Source organism: Haliotis rubra, unplaced genomic scaffold (genome assembly GCF_003918875.1).
Source record: "Haliotis rubra isolate DU_JTF1 unplaced genomic scaffold, ASM391887v1 Scf114, whole genome shotgun sequence".
In the NCBI taxonomy this organism is placed as follows: Eukaryota; Metazoa; Mollusca; class Gastropoda; order Lepetellida; family Haliotidae; genus Haliotis; species Haliotis rubra.
Window position 1 is genome coordinate 1,586,461 of NW_025765048.1, and position 20,669 is coordinate 1,607,129.

General features: G+C 39.5%; 1 protein-coding gene across 3 annotated transcripts in view; it reads right to left on the reverse strand.

The window, feature by feature from the left end:
* LOC124252963 (SMC5-SMC6 complex localization factor protein 2-like) overlaps positions 1–19,359 on the reverse strand; it is a 72,063-nt gene extending 52,704 nt beyond the window's left edge. The window contains exons 1-3 of one of the 3 annotated variants that reach the window (XM_046686669.1): positions 19,237–19,359; positions 12,276–12,319; positions 8,119–8,193 (exon numbers count right to left, since the gene is read on the reverse strand). The gene's annotated coding sequence lies outside the window, so the exon portion shown is untranslated. Of the gene's footprint in view, positions 1–1,859; positions 2,076–8,118; positions 8,194–12,275; positions 12,320–19,236 lie in introns of those variants that run through there. The other 2 variants (XM_046686686.1, XM_046686677.1) reach the window with 2 other exon arrangements.
* Between the last annotated feature and the right edge of the window lie 1,310 nt (positions 19,360–20,669).

Here is a 20,669-nt window from a genome sequence, read left to right on the forward strand (position 1 = left end):
TTGGATGGATGACTGTGTTTGGTAGCTGGACTCCTGAGAGTTTCTAGGACTTCAGTCCTGCCCCACAACGAAACACATGGGTTACATGTGGTCTCACCATAGGCAAGTGAGTCTGTTTAAACTTGCCTCTGTTCACCCAGCAGAAAATGGGTACCCACAGGTATAAGTCATATGACTATAACATTCTAACACCTCACAGGCAGCTTGGGTTATCTGGGGTAATAATAATCAGATTGTAGCTCTTTGAGCATGCCCCTCCATGGTGCAAAATTCAGCGCATTACAAATGCCCTTATTATTATTATTTTGTATATAGATAATGTATACTTTTAGGGATCATTTGTCTAATATACATTGCCCTGACTTCAAGTCTAACTGACAGTCTACCAAACCACAAGGACGGGTAAACTCTAAATGAGTCATGTTTACAGCAAGCAACAACCAGAATGATTGGGAGGTCAGGTCCAGTGATGCAGTTCATTGAACCGAAACCACACAGGAAACTACTCATTACATCAGTCACTGGTTTGTCTGATCCAGTGAAACTCTCTTACACGCTTCAGGTACGGGAACATATTGTCCGAAACAGTGCCCACATTCCTATCTTACCTACCTCTTATAAGAAAACAACCCTTCTATAGGGGGATTAACTAGTGCTGGAGCGTTGGATCAAATAATCTGTCAATCAATCGATTTTGATTGCATCAGCAGTTATCGTTGGACTCAGGAGACTTATCAATATTCATAAAAAGACAATCAAATTTAACTTTAGAAAGTATGTTTCTTATTGTTATGTTTGTTAAATCAAGACATAAAAACAACTGAACCAGTTTGCTGACTCTAAGACTGGAATGTTAACAATATATTCGTGTGTGTGTCTCAAGAAGAAGTATCCTCGACTGTCTTGATCATTGTATTAATCGTTGCCTGTTCTTTTAGCACAATGTTGTGGCAGGTTTTATGATCATAATCGATTATTCATCTGCATATTGTGAGTGATAACCAGAACCAGGATTAATATTTTCAGTAACCATGGTAACTGGAAAAATGTGAAATTTATGTTTCCATGCATGTGTGACAACACGTAGTGTTCCACAACACATAACACACACATGCAGCATTCCAAACTCCATACACAAACAACATGCACACTACAAAGGCTGGACTTACGTCATGCTCAGAACTCTCATGTCAGATGAGCGGACAAACTCATATTCAAATGCTGTCTTGATCTTTAACTGCTAAACAGCATAATTATTCAAGCAAATGCTTATAAGAGCAGAGGAATTAATTTATCAGTTATTAATGTGATTCAAAACAAACAACTCAAGGTATCAACAAACTTTACCTATATTGCACTGTATATCAAGTGCCTGCACCTTTCAGTACACAACATTTAATGAAAAACAGCTTAATGTAAAAAATATTAAATCTCTGAAAATTCAACACTTGATGGTAACTATTTGTCGTTCAGAGTTACTACCAATGGGATATAGCAGATAATCTTTAAGTCATGGGGTTTTAACTTTGCAGTAAAGATCAAGACATCCTTGCTTCTGGTGAACTCTTCGTTTCAATGATTACGTACCGATGTTGGATCAATTTTGAGCACTTCCATGAAATGTTAACAACTAAAGATGAAGTGTATTGTAAAATACAAAATGATTTAATCTGCAATACTAATCTTACTGACGAAGATGTCATCCTACATGAAAGTCAGACTCTAAAGGGAATTCATAAGCTCTTGCCTGTCTTTTAATAATGAAATAAATCCAGCCTCTCCCCTAAAGAGCATTACATGAACACACTACAGGAACATGCCCCTAGCCACCTATCCACAAGTTATTAAAACCAGCTTACCACATGGGTGACTCATGCTTCCTGAACCAATGGGGGCATCTAGGGAGCTCCTGCCACGACTCTGGGGGGACCGGGCCACCATAGCAACAGTTTTCGGTTTGGGTTCCATCTTGGAGGCAGAGGTTCCTGGAGGTCTTGAGGGAGTGCTCACCACATCCTTTATCACCAGGCTGGCCTTGGCTTCTTCCTGTTTCCTAGCCCTTGCCTGGAGTCGTGGGTCCCGGGATTGTTTTACAGCAGACTGGGGAGTACTAGATCCTGGTATGTTCGGGTGTCAGCTGTCTTCGTTGTGTCTGGTGTCTTAGGCGTATCAGGAGTCCTAGAGACATCGGATTGGTGGGTGTTTGAAGGCACTATGGATGCTGTTTGGCGTGAACTTACAAATTTGGAAGTGTCCTGAATTGGAAGATCTTGCTTTGTAACTGGCTGGAAAACTTCTATCTTGGATTCTTCAGTTGCCTCGATGTCCATGGGTGACCCACTCGAGGAGCTGTATGGAGACGGGGCATCATATTCTTCACTGTCATAATCCTCATCAGGATTCACTAGAGTGGACTTGGATGCAGGTTTAGATTCATGTTTGGCCACAGACCTTGAGGATTGTTTTGGCACTGCCTCTGCTAATTTTGACATGGACTTTCTTAAAACAGTCTTCAGCTGTCTAAGATATTTTGACTGGGAAGCTTGTTGGGTTTTTGCTTTATGTCCTGAACCATTTAGTGGTCTCGAGGAACTTGTCTTGGTTGTCCTCTGACTTGACGTTTTGGATCTTGGAGAAGTGGCCAATGATGTTGGAGATACTGGCTGTTGTTCACTGATCAGTGACTGTTCAGGGGGTGGGACAGGCTGTGGAACTGGAGCAGGCAGGCAACTACTTGACAGTAACTGGGAAGATGAATTTGGAGACTGCTGAGGAGGTGGTACTGGTAAGGGAATGTTGTGCATGATGGGTAGGCCTTGTGATGATGTCTTTGGAGACAATTCAGGAGGTGGAACTGGTTGTGGAACTGGTTGTGGAACTGGTTGTGGAACTGATTCTCCAACTGAGGTTTGAGAAAATATGTCCAATAGACCTTGTGATGGTGTACCTGGTAGCTCTTGAGTTGAAGGAACTGGTAAAGGCATATAAGTTGGAAGGAAGTTGCCCGACAGACATTGTGATGAGGCAGGAGGGGACTGTAGAGGTGGTGGGACAGGTTTGGGCTGTGATATCTGTAGACTTCCACTTGTTCCTAGAGGCGAGATTGGCATATGATGAGGTGGCGTCTGAAGAAATCCACTTGCAAGGCCTGGTGGTGATGCAATGGGTGATAGATAGGGTCGTGGAACTGGTTTTGGCTGTGAAGTTTGTAAAATTCCACTTGATAACAAATTGGGAGATGTTATTGAAGATTGATGGGGTGGTGGAACTGGCTGTGGTACAGAAGACTGTAATGATGAGGAAACAGATGAATTTTGTGACAAGGAGATCTGCTGCAAGTTACTGGGCTTGAATGAGGGAATAGGTGACAGTTGCAGTAGTGGGACTGGCAAAGGCAAGATTCCCTGTTGGCAGTCACTGGTTGATCTTGGGGAGATAGTAGTAGGTGATTCCTTTGGTGATGCAACAGAATGTTCCACAGATGCTGTGCCTGAGGTGGGTTTTGATACAGGAGTTTTCACAGGCTGTGAAGTTGGCACAAAAGATGATGCTTGAACCTTAACAGTTGGAAACTTAGTAGGTGACGTAAATGGACAGATTTCAATTGGCTGAGAACTTTCTGAGCACCTTGGTGGTGACGCTGGAGGTGACAGCTGAGCTGCAGGAACCAGCAGAGGTACCCTGCTTTGCTGAAGTTTAAATGAGACTTTTTGAACTGCATTTTTTTGTAACTCTCCAGGTGATTTCACACCTTGAGGTACTCCAGTTTCTAAAACTGACTCTGACAATGAAAGATTAGCTTGACTGTTCATCCCAGTTTGACCTTGAGGAATTATTGACTGTTCCTCAGTTGCTGGAACAGGCTTTGGAGGACTCTGTTCTGTTCCAGAAAGTCTCTGTGATGATGCATGTGGTAACAAATGAGGAAATGTAACCCCCAACTGTACAGAACCCTGGTTCGTGTCTGGTGATCTCTTGGCAGCTGTTGGTATCTGAAGAACAGGTTGAGGGACGGAACTGTACATTGTGCTGGTGGAAGATCCTTCTGATACAATTCTTCGATCAGTTCCTGAACTCATCCAACTTGTATCTTCCTCCAAGCTTATCTTATGCTCCTCATCTTCATCATCCAGATCCATGTCAACCTCTTCATGGTCTGAAAGACAGTCTGAGGTGGATAACCTTATGAAAGAGCTTTCAACTTTCGTCTCGGACTTCAAATCAGTGTCTGAAACACTGGCAGAATTTAGCTCAGATTTAGATTCTGAAGAGGCACTGGGCTTGACAGTCACATCCTTCAATTCAACTTCTTTATAAATCTGCTTAGCCTTTGTAGACTTAATCCTAAGGGTGACTGGCAACTGAATGACTCGTGGTTTTAAGTCAGTACTTTTGATTGGCGACGGTGTTGAGGACTTCGGCAGTGGAATATTCCACACGTCTTGTTGTGTCGGAGCAGAGGAGCCAGATGAGTCATGAGTATTGTTTGGATAGTTTTCATTCAAAGTCTTTTTAGCCTCTGAAACAGGTATTTGTGGTTCCTTTCCACTGGCATTAGGGGGGGGACTGCTTCATCATCACCCTCAAGCTTAGTAGAACTTGCTGATTTGGAACTTTTCTGAAGGAGCTTGGAAGACAGAGGTAATGATTTAACACTTCCTGGTTGCAAACTATCATTCCCAGGTTCAGTGTACACCTCCTCAAAGGAGCTGGAAGTAGAAGGTGATGGCTTAACTACATCTGTCAAAAATGTGGATTTCTTGAGGGGTGTGTACTCTTTTGGGGGCCGTCTCCGTGACTGCTGTACATCATTCCAAAAACTTTTCTTCTGAGCGGAAACTGGAGGTCGAACCAATCTCATGATAGATGAGCCTGAAGTTACACCTTGCAGAAATAGTGACTTCTTACCAGGGGATGGGATTTGAACCAAATCTTTTCCTGGAGATATTGTCTTTTTATGAACCCCTTCAGAATGGACGGTATGTGTTTGGTATGATGAAATCGGGGACTGCTGTAAGGTTGTATTTTCTCCTCCTGGCTTCGAACTTATTGAAAGGGCAGATTTACAATCTGGTTTGAGCACAGTTTGTCCTTGACTCAAACATTGCTTTCTAGGACTGCTATCTTTCAGCTTGGAATCCTGTTCTTTAAGGCTTTCAGCACCTCCAGATAGCTCAACACTGCCAACAGATTTGGCAGATATCTGGAGACTTTGTGTTGCCTCAACTAAGCTTGTTGAGTGCACACTGTCCTTGTCCGCAGTCAATTTAGCCTCAAGAATCGATCGCCAAGCAGCTGCCTTCCTTCGTTCCTGTTCCTTCCTTAATGTTCTATCTCTTGCATACATCTTTGACCTGTAATTGAATCGGTCATAAAACTGTATCTTGCTCCTAGCCACAGACACAGATCGACTTCTGCTTCTGCGTGAATCTGACAATGAGCTAAACACATGTCGTCCATACCCAAACTGCACTTTGGGCAAGGTCTGTCTCACTGGTAATCTTCTTTCCTCTACTTCAGAATCAGAACTTTCAAATGAACGTGATCTTGACCTTTTGTCATCAGGGGTTCTATCCCTGTATCTCCTCCCTTTGGATCGTGACCGGCTTCTGTGGGTTGGTCTCCTGTAATCACTCAGAGGAGTACTTGATCTCAGTCTTTTCCTTCTCCTCTGTGTATCACCACTGTCCCGAAAGCTAGAGCTTTCACTGTCACTATACCTGGTGTCATTCTCACTTGAACTTGAAGTTCCAGTTGTATAGTCTCGTCTGTGACTGTCTTCACTAGATGTGGACCTTTCTTCTCGTTCTCTTCTGTGTCCATCTTCACTCTCACTTGAGCTAGATGTTTCAAGTCTCGTCTTTCGTTCTCCAGGATACCGTTTGTGTCTTTCACTGGAGCAAGAACTTGCAATGCTATTCTTTTGTTTTCCAGAATATCTTTCTTGCCTTTCATTTGAGCTGGATGACTCTTCTGGTTTCACTCGGTCTCCAAGACATTTGTCATCTCCTGAGCTGGAACTTTCAGCTCTTTTCTTTCGATATTGTCGAGTTCTGTTTTTTCTCTCTACTGAACTGCAACTTTCCACTGTTTTCTCTTTTCTAGAACAATATTCATCTTCATTTACACTTGAGCTGGAACTTCCAACTGTTTGTGCTCTGTCATCATGATGTTTGGCTTGTGAGTCTAAACTGTCAAACATGTTCTCTCTTATTGCAAGCTTGCATTCTCTCTCTTTGGGACAGGAACCTACTATTATTTCATGGCTTTCAAGATATTTTTCCTCCACCTCTTGAGAGTCAAAACTGTCCTTTGTCTCACGATTTCCATGATATCTCTCTTTTCTGTCTCTTGAGCTGAAATTTTCATCTGTATTCTCTCGTTCTTCATATGTATCTTCTTTCTCTCTTGGGGTAACACTGACGTCTATGTTTTCTTGCTGTACCAATTGTCTTGAGCTGGAGGTTGCTATAACCTTCTCTCGTTGTCTGCATGTGTCTGACCCCTCTCTTGAAGTTGGTCTATTTTGTGAAGCAGCTCTGTGTTGAATGTCACAATCAGACTTATCTGGGGAACTAGACGTGGCTGGAGTCCTTTGTTCAATCCATTTGCCTAATAAACTTGCTTCTCTTTCTTTACTGGAATATTCTGTCCTATAAGAAACCTTTTGTCTTTGCCTTGGTCTATCTCTTGTATGTCCAAAGCAACTTTCTTCGGACAAAGAACGCCCAAGTTGTTGAACCCATTCTCGGTCTCTTTCCAATGAACTTGGCCTTCTATGGCATGCATGAGCATCTCTCCTTGATATGTGTCCTTGTATCGATATGTCACTGTCTCTAGGCAGAAGTGCTCTCCGATCAGGGCTGTACCTCTCATAGGATCTGTTTAACATTTCAATACAGTGTCCATGGCGACTTCTTGATGGTCTTTCTATACTTTTCTCTCGGCCTTCCACCAAATGTGTTCTCCTGCCTCCAGCTTCCACACGTACATTGGATGAATTGTTCCTGTTGTCATCACTTTCTTCAGAAGAAATGTCACTCAGTTCGAGATCAATTCCTTTGTTGTTCTCAGGCTGTGTCTTGTCTGAATCGCCATTACTTTTCTCATGTGTGGCAGTTTCCTTCCTCACATCGTGGATTATTTTGGGTGAGACTTGAATCTTGTGCCGATGTCTTCCCAATTCTGTCCTTCCCGACTTGGTTTGATGATCACCTATTCTAGTGTCCAGTACATCACCTCTCCGGGTTCCCTGGAGTCTTCTTTGTATCAGAATCAACTGCAGGAATTCCTTCTTCAGGAATCCAACTTGCTCGTTGTTTTCTTCCTTTATCTACATGGCGACTCCTGTCTCTTGAATCATCTCGTATCTCAGATATTCTTGAGCTTCCATATGTTCGTTCCCTCCCTCCAAAGTCTGGACGAAATACCTTTCCCCTGGATCTGGAACCAGATGAACTTTCTCTGACAGTATTTCCATAGGTACCTCTTCCCTTGAATCCACTTCCTCTGCTGTCCTGGGTATGTCCCTGAAATGCTCTGTTAAAGACTGGCCTTCTTGCAGTCCTTCCTAAACAATCAGGATCACTTAAGGACTGCCTCTTCATTCTTTCATTCAACACATTGATTTCACTGTTCCCTGTACTGAACCGACTATCATGTGGCTTTGAATACACCGTTCTTTGAACAGAATCATGGTCATCCATACTCAACAAAACGGAAAACTGTTCTACTTGGTTATTAAACGTGGCAGTCAAATCATCCTCTTCTTCATTTCTGTCATAATTTCTTCTTCTCCAAACACTGTCCTGGTCATATCTCCTATCCAATGTTTCTCTGTGAAACCCTCTGAAAGGAGCTCTTCCTCTGTACATTCCTCTCACTCCACTCCTCAAGGAGCCTCTGCCTCGGAGAGGACGGAAGCCTCTCTTACCACCACCACCACCATCTCCTCCTCCTCTCCCTCTCTCCATGGCCCAGGATCTACTCTAGGTGCATCCACAAGCTTAGGTTTGAGCATACAGTGAAGCACATGGTACAACAGCAATTTCCCGACCCAGTTTGTTAAGCAGGTATTAGCAGATGGATATGTCAGGGGTCACAGGCAGAATTCCTTACCAAGAAACAAAACTTCTTCCTCTTCTGAGTCACTGTGAGGTGTCTGCTTGCTTGGACTGGCTACTGAATTGGTTTCTGTAAGTATAGCATGCAGAGCATTCACTGTTAAAACATGGCAGTGCTTTAGAGTATAGTGGTTAGGGCTGATTGCGATGTCTATTACCGTATATCACTGTAGATAGGCCATATTTTGAGGACCAAAAACAGCAGTCCGTAGAAGGGGGTTGTTTTACCTACAGGTTCCCTTTCATCAAACTTTTATTTCTGTTGGTAAGAAAAATGACATCATACTGCTTCGCTTGAACGAACAAGAGAAAACAACATTGTCAGTGAAGATGTCAAAATTTGCAATTAAACATCACGAGACAAGATTATTTACCTTTTCAGTTGTAATTTGTTTTTGCTCAGCATTGTATTATATGCAGGAATTAAGATTAACATGTGTATTTGTCTCACATACAGAGCCAGAAATAGCAATCAGCTGTGCACAAGTTTCCCCACAACCTACCGGTGATTATAAATTACAACATGATCAATTCTGATGTAGTGATCGGAAAGATATAGTATCTGAAACTATTATTTTACCAAGAAAAGTATATTCTCGCATTGTGTCATTTTAAATGCAGGTTTTGCTCTAAAGATGTAAAATATCTATGATCATAACTAAGGTTGTGGGACAGCACTTTGATATATTGCCAGATACTTTTTATGGATGGAACAATTTGACCTGTCACCAATGTGGTTTCGCGCGATCTCGCTATTTCCCGCTAAAACAGTTTGTTGACATGGGACCATTTAGCGAAACAAAATATGTACATATGTATCCATTTTCTGTCTACTACACTTCATTTCAAGGCATTAGTAGACGCAATATGATTGTGATTGCTGTGAATAATGCGGACTGAAGTTATAAGTTTCAGAGGGACACACGATATCACCCCAGTTATTAACACAAATATTCTTGAATGAAATTTTGAGTAAAATTAATAAACTGGATTGCAAACAAAAGTTCAGATATGCTAAGAACATGTTTTATTGCGCGATCGTGTAACAACAGGATCTCCTTATGTAATCCAATACAAATTTGTTGGTATTCTATTTCCGATGACTGCTCACGACGAAAAGATATGGTTGGTGTGCGGCTTATGTACGGACATACAATTTTGATACTGATTTTAAGGGTCAAGTCAGGACCTCAGCTTATTTATGACATCGGCTTATCTATGGTGACATACGGCAAATGTCTAGTGCTGATCGTGAATGTCTAGTTCTTAGTCTAGTGCACATCATAGGGTGAAACGGTATACCACGGTATTTTGCCTTTGGTTCGGTATATCGTAATGAAATAAAAATAATTGGTATTTTCGGTTTTCGTACCGTCATTTTATTAACCCTTTTAATCCTTTTCTCAAATGTGTAGAAATCGAATCATTTTGTTGAAATCTATGCATTTTTGCTAGATGTCATTTTCTGTCATTTATCATATACCAAACCAAAACGAACCGAAGGCCTTGTACCACAATACGTTTGGTGCCGTTGTAAGAGCATACCGTTCCACCCTAGCACATCATATATGTCTTGAGCTTTATCAGCTGCAGATGATGAATGTCTAATAAGAAAGTGAGTGAGTTGCTTTTGCTTCACGCCCCTTTGACCAGCATTTTAGATATATCAAAGTGATGTGGGACGAAAGCCTCAAGCAAGTCTTACACATTTACCAATTTGGTGAGTGAGTGAGTATGGTTTTACAATATTCCAGCAACATTCCAGCAACATCACGGGAACACCAGAAATGGGCTTTACACATTGTACCCATGGGGGAATCAATCCTGGGCCTTTGGCATGACGAGCGAACACTTTAGGCACTAGGCACCGCCCCTACCAGTTTGGTGAAACTCACCAGCACACGTATGGTGCTGATAACTCTAGAAACATAATGTGGACTGACAGGTATTTAAAACCATGATCACAGGTGGCATGCCAAAGGGATTCGACTCTGCACAGCACATAATGGCACGTTTGATGACTGGACCACCTGAATGTCCAGACTTCTCGGTCTACTGCATGTATTGCTGCAGAACTGTCCGAGTCTATTAAGTGAGTGGATGTTGTTTAATGATGAGGCTGGCAATATTCCGGCTATACCATGGCAGTCTGTACCACTGGCCACTAGTCCAAAGCCCCCAAACTAGTAAAATGATGATGCTACATAGTCTGCTAAACTATTCCCACATGTCAAAACAGGTGACTGGGTTAATCTTGTGTGTGTGATTGTACATAGGACTGACTGTCTGACTGAGTTTAGTTTTCGCCGCTTTAGCAATACTCCAGTGACAGCTGGGATTGAGAAATGGACTTCACACATTGTGCCCATGTGGGGATTCAACCGGGTCTTCGCGCGTGACGAATTAACGCTTTAACCACTAGGCTACCCCCGATTGTACATAGGAACCAGTGACAGCTGGGATTGAGACATTGTTGTGTGTGCTTGCGAAGCTTGAAGAATAAAGAAACAAAGTAATAGTATTTACGATGGTTTGTTCTTTAGATAGGCTAACAGCAGTCCATTTGTAACACTAAAATCTACATCAAATCTTACTAACATCCAACCTTAGATAAGTTGCCACAAATGTTTTTGACACAGACGATGTCACGATGATCCTGATACTATTCAACATTGGATCTGGGAAAACAGTGATCAACACAAAACATCAACTGGTGTTTTATAGCAACTGATATTGTTTGACAGTAAAACTTGGCATTTCGCTTAAAATAACTGTTTCAAAACCTATTTTTAAGTACAACACCAACTGTATTTGAATTCCTTGTACATACTATTTATATTTTCTGCAAATAAAATTTAGAGTATCATTGTCTTGATCTCAATGAAAACAAACAGAAGAACAACATACAGACGTAAGCATGACCGACATATTTTCAAATTATCTGATACACCTTTGTTATAACAGTTCTCTTTACATACATATATATGTATATATTCCACACTTTAAGTCACAGTCATGTCTTGTGGTGGAGTGATGCTCAAGACCGTGACCAATCAATAGCAGAATGGGGCTATGGAAGTTACTTTTACTTGGCAATAGTACCCCAAGCTACTACAGTGTGACTGTAATAATCATCACTACTGCAAAAATATTAAACCAACTTTAATTCTTGATAATTATATTAATCCATGCCATAGAAATAAATCAAGTATTGCTGATAATGTCAAAGTCATCCATATTCCTCATGTCACAAATGAAACCAAAGGGAAGTAACTCCACAGGAACTGTTGTAATACTTGCCAAGATTTGAAATTTGAAATTTCCGATAATGTATTTCATTTACACATGATACTGACTACTGAAATTGTTGACTGCTATGCATACTATTGACAATACAAACTGGTTGTTTACAATCCTACTGACATTGTGGAAGAGGAGGACAAACAAGTGCCCGACACAGTTTGATATCCCGCCGGAGACTGTCAACAACAAAGTAATAAATATGTGTTATGAATTGTTTATTTTGTTATCTTTGAAACTCTTCAATAAAGCATTTGGGTCCAAACTGAAATAAGATGCATCCACTCTAATCTGTCAACAGTTTAACAAGTAATAAAATTGAATATGAATTCCTTGTGGCATAACACGTGACTGTCTGATGACAAAATGTCAGTACAGTGGAATAGAAACTCCACTGAATTAATTCTGTGCATATGATGTCTAGCCGGGAATTGTTTTGGCAACTGTTGCCATACAATATATTAAGTCACACCCATCAAGTGACTGTCTCTCCTCAAAGGATAAAAGCAGAATGGGCTGGGTTGGTATAAGTTAGTTCAGCTAATTATCAAATAAGCAGTCTGTGCAAGCATTATTGTTGATATATTTATTTATAAGACTCGAGTGAGTGAGTGAGTGAGTGAGTGAATGAGTGAGTGAAGGTGTATTGTATTACTTAATTTATCATTGGTATGACAAGGCCTCATATAGAAGTTCAAATTAGGTCAGCAATAAGTACTACTCTTGCCTAAATTAGACATTTATGTAAAGTCCTCATGAACCTAAATATATTTAATGCAGAAAAACAAGGCAGAAGGTGAGATGTCTGAATGCATCCCTTTCTTCATTGGTTCATTATTACAATACACTCACCTGAAATACCCCCAGCCTTAAAGAACTTCGTTATGCACTGCAATCTGGAAGAAAAATATGTCACGTGAAAGGTGGGTAGGTGAAAATGTGAGAAAAAAAACTGAATATGCAAACAGATTAGTGAGTGTTTTGACATTGGGCCCAGTTTATTTGCAGTTTCAATATATGGACATGGAGGAGTCTGCAACTTTAGCTGCTAGTCTGAAGCCCGTGTCAAGCGAAATTGTGTATGGTCCAATTAGTTCAGATAGGCCATATATAGTGATGCTAAATTCTACTGAAATCATACTAAGGGCCAAGTTTCTATATAGAACAAACTTTATGGATAACAACTTCTTTTTATTCGTGAGTGCGACGTTTCGATACAGATTCTTGTACCATTGTCATGCCTGACAACGGTACAAGAATCTGTATCGAAACGTCGCACTCACGAATAAAAAGAAGTTGTTATCCATAAAGTTTGTTCTATATTGTACTTCCCAACTTCTAAAATGCCACTCAAAGAAGTTAGCCAAGTTTCTGCAAGTAATCTCGGATGCAGTGTGTCCATGTGTCAATGACTGGAGAAATGCCTAGTTTCCCTCTGTTGTTGTAATCAACTCAAGCAATACCTTTACCATTGTAAGAAACTGATTCCCCACTGCAGCCTTTCCATCTCTAATCCAAGGGAAATTACTGATATTCTGGCCTGATCTAGATTTTACTCGTGTTTCAATCATTAAAACCAATTCAACTATCATGAATTACTGCTCAGATTCCTGGTGAAACAATACAGCAATGTCACAATACAATACGTATCACAATACATAGTCACAACACGACATCTATCGTGACACACAATACAATACGTATCACAATACATAGTCACAACACGACATCTATCGTGACACACAATACAATACGTATCACAATACATAGTCACAACACGACATCTATCGTGACACACAATACAATACGTATCACAATACATAGTCACAACACGACATCTATCGTGACACACAATACAACACGTGATCACAATACATAGTCACAACACTTACATCTATCGTGACACACAATACAATACGTATCACAATACATAGTCACAACACGACATCTATCGTGACACACAATACAATACGTATCACAATACATAGTCACAACACGACATCTATCGTGACACACAATACAATATGTATCACAATACATAGTCACAACACGACATCTATCGTGACACACAATACAACACGTATCACAATACATAGTCACAACACGACATCTATCGTGACACACAATACAATACGTATCACAATACATAGTCACAACACGACATCTATCGTGACACACAATACAATACGTATCACAATACATAGTCACAACATCGACATCTATCGTGGACACACAATACCATACGTATCACAATACATAGTCACAACACGACATCTATTGTGACACACAATACAATACGTGTATCACAATACATAGTCACAACACGACATCTATCGTGACACACAATACAATACCTATCACAATACATAGTCACAACACGACATCTATCGTGACACACAATACAATACGTATCACAATACATAGTCACAACACGACATCTATCAAGAGACACACAATACAATACGTATCACAATACATAGTCACAACACGACATCTATCGTGACACACAATACAATACGTATCACAATACATAGTCACAACACGACATCTATCGTGACACACAATACAATACCTATCACAATACATATCACGTATCACATAACTTGCAAAGCTAATCACATTTTTCAATATTTGATTGAAAAAACACAACAGTATCAATTTTGTGGCATGGAAACTCATGATGAAGTGGTACATCAGTTCACTCATAGCATTCTGTATGTATGTGAAGTTTGTTTATTTCAAGAAGATTTTTGGGTACAACTTTCCAACTTTGATCTGAATCCTTAAGTGCCATTGAAACTGATCCCTCGTCGATGGGAAGAAACACCAATCTTCCTGATAACACTGGAGTTTGGGAAACATACAAGAGAGTAATGTTAATAACTGTCAACTATAGTGATGGTCCAATTAATTGAAATAATCGAAGATTGGTCGCAGTGACTAAACGACCAAGCAATCGATCATGTTTTCTAATAATCGAACACAAACAATTCTAGAACACTTGTTTTCATTAACAGTATTTTTCACTAGGTTGGTTTTGTCTGTTACATTTCATAAGCACTACAAGCTCGTTCCAAGTCATGATTGAATTTATCTTAAAGACTCTAAGAAATTTATGTTCCTCCATACTAGTCATCCTTTAAAGATGTGAAATTTTGCCCAAAAAAACCCCCAAAGAACTACATGTTTTTTCCTTATTTTTGTGCATTAACACACTTCATGAATGACGCTAACCAATTATTTTCGATGATTGATCGGTTGTAATGAACCAATCATCAATTATGAGATTTTAACCAACACTAGTCAACTACACACTCCTTACCATGTCCCTAAGATGTTCAAGAACATATTCAACACATGTTCATCTTTTGAACAGTCAGCAGCTAAGCCACTAGTCTGAAACCACAGTAAAGTAAACTTTGGTTTGGTCCAGTAACCTAAACTAGAGATAGTCTACAAAATAAAATGAAAATCTACAGAAAACGAGACGTTAATTTTGGGCTAACTGACTCAAGGTTTAGTCCCAGACTGCCATAAGCAGTGTGAGACCAGAGCAAAGTACATCTGCATACATGCCACCATGCAAGTAAACAGAATGAGTAATCAGTAAGAAAATGAAATTTATTCTTTATATATCAAATACTTTGTACAGTGAAACCTTGATTAACAAGACCCTGTCTTCCTGGACACAGGGTTGACTGCCAACAACTGAGGACTGTGTATTTAAAGGGACATAGCTCTTAAACCAGGATTTGTTATGCTGGAAACAGGTGATTTCAGAGGCAACACTGATTTCAGAGGGTCTCACTGTACACACGGTACGTGAATTCTCAAACCACTGACTTTAATTCACTCAGGTTTTAAGTTTAAATGAACTCATGGTCCTACTACTGGAAACATTTTGATCAGGTATATTTTAAAGGTGAAACTATGTCCAGTTCAGATGAATAAACAAGATATCCAGATACAACAGCTACACAAGACTTCAAGTGTCTGAAGTTCTGTGACATAAACAAAGACCTGGGATGTCACTTGGTGATGTTATGTGATGGTATGATCACAAACAAATGTTCATATTGAACCACTGTTTGTCACAACAGACCAGAGAAATATCAGAATATTGTCACAATAAATCTTAAGGTAAATGCCCTCAATATCTTACTACACAACGCTGTTATTGTCATGACCCTTCCCAAACATGTGTCTTATACCTCACCTGGAGACTCATGTTTTGGGGTGATTGTCCCTCGTTTGTCCCTCTGATCCACCAAACCCTTTAATAAATGGCCTGTCCCTCGCTATAAAGGACAATGGACCAGGGATCCAGATAACATTTGGGGGTGTGAGTGTACTTACACATCATATTGCAAGTGGAGGTGTACTAAGAATTTTGAAGGAGTACTGACATGTTTTTGTGTGAGCGAGTTGATGTGGTTTGTCTGGACGATTCATCGATCACTATTTCCAACCATGTATTTGTATTTGAAGACGCGTGAGAAATAACTGGGCGACTGTGTGATGCGAGAAATGTCAGGTCCGACTTGATATAAATAGGAAGTGTAGTTTTTAGCCAATCGAAAAATAGTGACGCATATCGTTGCATGGCAACGCAAGGGATTCCTACTGTCGGAGTTTCCTTATGTGTCAAATCGTGTTTCGCAAAAGAAACTTAACAAGAAGTATTTATCCGAAATAGATTTCCATTTGCACGATACGCACGGAAATTAAATGCTAGACGTACAAAGGTATTTATGTGCATACACGATACGCTTGAAATCTTATATTATGTCGTACTTAATTGATTTTGAGGTGTACATTACGCCTGTACGCCCCTTATCTGTAGCCCTGATGGACACATAATGAATAAAAACAGAAGAAAAGAAGTACAGCATTATCTGGTCCATTTAACAGCGGTCCGTTTTGATGATACCCCTTAAGCCACATCATCTGGCTATACAGTATTACCATTTAACAGTATATCAGTATATCGCAATGCACCTTTCAAACAATACACATGGCAATATATTTTCTATGTACAGGTACATTTGGGGAAAACATTTTAACATTAACAAGTTTCCTTATTTTCTCTATAGTTTAAGCTAGATCTGCACAAAAATTCACACACAAATGATGTTTCTCAAGTTGGGCTATTCATGACAACCAAATGCCTGACCATGCTGACTTTATAATTCTTCTAATGCTAATCTTTTTTAACTATTATGTGATTTGACTTTTATCCATCATTTTCTCGATCACAGGAGTCCCCATTGTAATAACACTCACATAAATACACTTATCATCTGTGTTATTAAACATTTCGATGGCTGCACGCAGCACTGCGAGAATTGCTATGCTGAATTATTCTACTGTGTGCAGTGCATTGAGTTTACAAACTTCTACCATGTATAGACTGCTCTGCTTCAATGAACATCACTGATTGTTGTGAGTGAAATGATGACAAACTAACAACATTCATGTTGGATGCTACTTTGTGCTGATGGACAAAAATGAAACAGAGAAACAGTCCCCACCAGTCAGTGTTCGAAATAGTCACTGGCCCGCTAGCCTGTGGCTCGTAAAAATCCAGTTGGGCCAGTAAATCTCCACAGTCACTGGCACGACAGGCTAGTAAATTTTCATGGGATCATTTTGTAAATATATCACTCTCTCCACCTTGTTAAGTTATTATACACTTTTAAATCATGCAAGATTATGGCCTGATACAAATGTACATCATATTAGCAGCTTAATTATGAAGCCCGTGTCTACATTCAAATTTCGGGCCAGTGAATTATTTTGGGGGCTAGTAACTTTCAGGCATAGTTAGCCCAACTGGCAAAATTTTGAAACTATTTCGCACACTGCTAGTGACATTCTTTTTGTGAAAATTAGATGCCTGACAAAATATACAAATATATAACAAAAATGGAGTTCTTCTGTGAATTCAAGCTTAAAGACGGAGTACCGTACAAATGAAGACATTCACCTGTCACTTGTTTCTTGCAAATATCTTCCCAGAACATACAGGACATGTCAAGTTAGGATGCATCACATGAACTTACAGTGACACAGGGCAGAGCAATCAGTTCTACATACTAGAAAATGTTGAAAAAGAAAGAATGAAGTCCTTCCTATCTGACCTTGTTTTGAGATTGCTGCTATCAGAAAACACATATTGCAATGAGACCACCTGTACCTGCCCAGATCAATAAAAGAGTCAATGAACTTGACAGAAAACTTAAGAACTTAATTTACTTGCATCTTAAAATACCACTGTCCCAGCATACAACTATATTCCGACATTGTTGAAAATATGTTTATCATCTTTAGATATGAATTACAGAACATTACAGGAAGCCAGTGTTCAAGACAACATTAAAACTGTTAACAGTCTACAGCCATCACTAGCATATGATTATTGAGTGGTTGGATAGTTTATTTGTTGTAAAGGTATTCATGTTTATTATTTACAAACAAAACCCGGAGCCCCTGACTACAAGTATGTTTTTCCACAGCTTTTATCAAGACCCAGAATATGTCCACATCTTACAAATATATTAAACAGCCATTATAACTGAAATGATTAACTCTAAATATTCTAAACGTTGTCAGTTAACCTGTTTAATAAAAAGCACAAAATCACTTAAATAGATCCAGTAAAAGCTGTTTACAATAAGCAATAAAGAAGATAATGTATAGATCAGCATTTTTTGAATGGCAAAATGTTATCTTGGAAAGACAGAAACAGCCAGGACAGAAACAACCAAGAAAGTCTATGAACCCAACCAGTAATGACATAAAGCAATATCCAGTAAAATGTTAAATGCTACTAGTATTAGACACCTTTAATATAACTAGTCCACATTATCAAGTTGTTTTCACTGACAGGGTCATTGGAACACTATACAGATAAGTACCACAGTCATGTTTCAGCATACACCAGTGTACCCTGGAATACAGATCAGTACCCGGTAACCAAGACAAGTCCACACTACTTGACAGGATATCAAAACCAGTTCATGTTGTAGTTTCAGCCAGCCTGATTAACAGTGCATGGTTGCAAATGATGTTCATTCTGTGATATGATTGTCTTTACATAAAGCACCCTATCATACAACAGTATAACAGTTCCTTTTCAATTTGAATTGGATTTTTTTTGTTTTTATCAAAATAATGTTTACAGAGACTAATTATTTATAGTCTATAACAAAACCCTACAACAATGGTTTCTAACTGTGAAATGAAATCAGAAAGGCAAGTCACATAAATGAAAATAATGAAAAAGTTGACTATCCATAGAACTTGGTTTTCCTTCATCTTTACAACTTCTAAAATGCCTCTCAAAGAAGTCATATAGCAGGCCACATACATTCTGAGCTAAGTATAAACATGCCCAGTCTAAAATTAATGGCAAGATGCTCCATCACGGACAATGGACAATTTATTTTATCATGACAACTTCTTTATTATTCAATATAGATCCTTATTTGTTTGGCCAGCTGACAGAACAGAATAAATGAAGTAAGTTGTCATCCATGAAGAATATTGCCTTTATAATGTATATTGTCTACTCAACAGTTTTTAAATAGTCAGACAAACAGCAGTGTAGTATATAGTTGTTTTACATTCGACCCACTCCTCCGTTATTTCATTTGATAGTTCGATGACGACTACCGTGTTCTTCTAAACATTTTTAAATTTAGTATGGATCAGCTGATTTGTTTGCAGCTGGGTGGAACATTATTATCTTCAGCAGTCAATAATACTCATAACACCTAGTCACCAGTTTCTAAGGCAGATATAAAGTCTGTACCGTGATGACGATTTCCGCTTCATATTCGTCTTTCAGAAAATATGCAGTTGAGATTAGCTGTGGCATGATACTGACGATAGTCTCAGGACGCTGCTTCCTGGACGAACCCCTGCTCTCCCGCCATTTTGTTATTCTATCAAACACCGTTTTGCATCCTTTCTTTTCTCGGCGTACAGCAGACTTTGCAAAATTCATCGGAAAATACCGAGATGTTCTGAATGTCATTTTCGAAGGACGGTAACTCTAAGCTCATTGGTGGGACATATTCAAAGAAGCGACATAAAATACATGCGAAATACATATTGGAGACGTTCGGAGATGATGGTTTTGTTTTTGGTCCAAGTTAAATTTGATACCATCCTATGCTACATTTAAGTGTAGCAGAACTGAACACAAGGTGCCCCACAAATGGCGATATCACGACCATCTGTTCCTTAGATTCATGTAGATCGATGGTCATGCTGCTCATGACTCGATTATCTACAGACCGCCGCCATACAGCTGGAATATTGCTGAGTGCGGCGTGAAACGACAACAAACAAAGCATAGAATAGTAGTAGTAGTCTTGGTAGTAGTAATAGTAGTAGTAGTAGTAGTAATAATAGTAGTAGTAGTAATATGTTTGATTGGCATTTTAGAAGTTGATGGATAATAGAAAAGTATAATACTTTATGGATAAAAACTTCTTTATTGATATGATGCGACGTTTTGGTATAGCTTCTTATACCGTTGTCAAACAAGAGTAAAGTAATACAGCACAGAACCGACTTATATACATGTAACAGGGATTAAGTAAGACAACATGAGGGACTAGTAGTAGTAGTAGTAGTAGTAGTAGTAGTAGTAGTAGTAGTAGTAGTAGTAACAGGAGGAGGAGGAGTACGTATAGTAGAAGGGATAAGTTATATAACGTACATTATCCCGTCTATATTTACTATACTACATGTACTATATGTATAGTCTCCCTGGTAGTAGTGGTAGCAGCAACAGCACCAACTATTTTAATATGGCAAAGTGTGCAAGTCAGTGTTTAAGACAGAAACGTAAACAGTATACACTTTTTAAATTACTTTTCATGCGTGTGTCAGTCACAACCCATACCGGGTGGGCATGTTCGGACACTATAGAAGTACGGGTACAGGTACGGTAGACGGGTACAGGTTGCTCGGACATGGTGGTAGTGTACAAACAATAAGTGTTGTCTCTGTCGCCTCGAACACAATCACAGTTTTGTCCTTGAGTGTCAATGTAATGTGAGATGAAACAGTGAGGTCACACTGGTAGCAATTTTTTACAAAGTAGTTTTGACAGATCGAAATTTATCACAGAGGCGAATTTAACATTTGGAACCTCGTCTCGCAGACAATGGTGACTACACAACAAACTCTCAGCGGCCAACGCTGGCAATAACTGGATCACGATCTCTCCAGGAA